Source organism: Pimephales promelas, chromosome 20 (genome assembly GCF_988280905.1).
Source record: "Pimephales promelas chromosome 20, fPimPro1.hap1.1, whole genome shotgun sequence".
Classification (NCBI taxonomy): domain Eukaryota; kingdom Metazoa; phylum Chordata; class Actinopteri; order Cypriniformes; family Leuciscidae; genus Pimephales; species Pimephales promelas.
In genome coordinates, this window is record NC_142788.1 from 11205794 (window position 1) to 11207500 (window position 1707).

Consider the following 1707-nt stretch of genomic DNA (forward strand, 5'->3'; position numbering starts at 1 on the left):
TTTTTGGGACCAGATTATTATTGGTTAAGAAAATAATTTGCGAGCACTATGTCAAAATCAAAATGTATGATAAAAAATATAAATATTTTATTAATATTCTCATGTTATTACCTTAGAAACTACGTCATCTTTCTGAAAACTCAGAATCGCACCGACTACGTCATAATGTTTAGACAATTATCAAATGATGTGTGCGATATAAAGCTACATTGTAGCCGAAGCCTTTTCGTCATAACTGAGCGGCATGACGTCGAGCCGCATCAAACGCTTCCATTCAGGCAGGGGCTTTATTATGCAGAAATGCCAAAATGATTGGCCTGATATCAAAATTGATTGATCATAAATAATAACGCGAGAGTTTGCAAGTTGCCTGCCGACTGTAGTCACAACTGTCAAAGGCAGCGGCGGCGGCGGATACGCGCGTGACCCAGCGCCCATAGCCTACTGTTACTGTACACGGTCGCGGAGATAATATCCCTATCAAACAAATACACGGAATAATCCCGAGGTAAGGAGAGGAATCGCGGGGCTGCGGCGAAACTGCGCGACGCTGTGCCTTCTTCTTCTTCCCCTCCGCTTTTCTTTCCGTCGCGTTCACTTCTTCCACCCTCGATTATACTGCACTAAACATATCCCCGTGCCTCCTTTAGCAACAGCGCGAGGGTTTTTTTTTTTTTTTTTTTTTTTTTTTACTCCTCCTTCGTATTAAAGTCGCCATTTTGCTTCACTGCCTATGAAAGCTTCTTGTATTTTCATATTTTATGCCGGCGTTTCTGCGTATTTGTGCGCGTGCTTTTGAGTTGGATTTTCATACAAGAGAGCTCGTGGATTACATATTAATGAAGAGGGGCGCCGAGTGCAGTCTGGAAACACGGTGAAAGTGTTCGGCTTGTTGGCTTTTGCATCAGCTTGCTCTTTTTTTCTCCTTCCTCCACCTTCTTCTTATTCTTCATCATCATCTCCCTCCTCGGACACGCACAGCGGGGGGCTGTGAGTGTGGCTACCGACCGTAACGCCCGTCTGTCCGTGACCCCCCGCGCGCCAGGTGTGTTTGCCATGTAAATCAAGCGGCGCGACGCGAGAGTAAAGGCTACAGCCTGACCCCACGTGGGTGACCCGCTCACCCCCCAGTGTCGGGTGGCTTTCCAGGTAGGTGTGGTCTTCCAGAAGTCGATTATCTGTCAATAATACTGTCAATAAAGGCATATAAGCTCGCCTTTAGTTGTAAAGTAGCGTGGTTTAATGTGTTACAAGGTATTAAGCTGTTTTGGGGGAATTACATAAACAAGAGAAATGTATGAACTGTCAGGGATATAAACACTCACACACTGTTTGAGCACTTATGTGGGTCATCCTTACTGTAGTAGGCCTACCTTTTCATATCCCTGTTTTATATATCCTAGTAGCCTATATTACATTTTCAGAATTCAAGATTCGTTTTCCCAATGGGGTGAAAAGGAAAAACAATTAAATATTGCAGGAGTTTTCGTTTTTTGGGTTGGAATATTGTTTTAATCAACAATCAATAGTGTAGCCTACATTTTCTTCTGTGTCCTCAATAACATACAAATCCAGTTCCTTAATGACATCGTCCTCCAGAAAGTGACATCATGGGAAAGCAACATTTGTAAATGTCTAAAATATTAGCAATTATGAACTGTGTGATGTTGTGTTATTAGTAAAACATCTCATCCTGACTGGATGAAA

General features: G+C 42.8%; 1 protein-coding gene across 2 annotated transcripts in view; it reads left to right on the forward strand.

Annotated features, from left to right (window-relative positions):
• Positions 1-200: 200 nt before the first annotated feature.
• znf512b (zinc finger protein 512B) overlaps positions 201-1707 on the forward strand; it is a 95864-nt gene continuing 94357 nt past the window's right edge. Inside the window, exon 1 of one of the 2 annotated variants that reach the window (XM_089124382.1) lies at positions 201-508. The gene's annotated coding sequence lies outside the window, so the exon portion shown is untranslated. Of the gene's footprint in view, positions 1150-1707 lie in introns of both variants that reach the window. The other variant, XM_039669952.2, reaches the window with a different exon arrangement.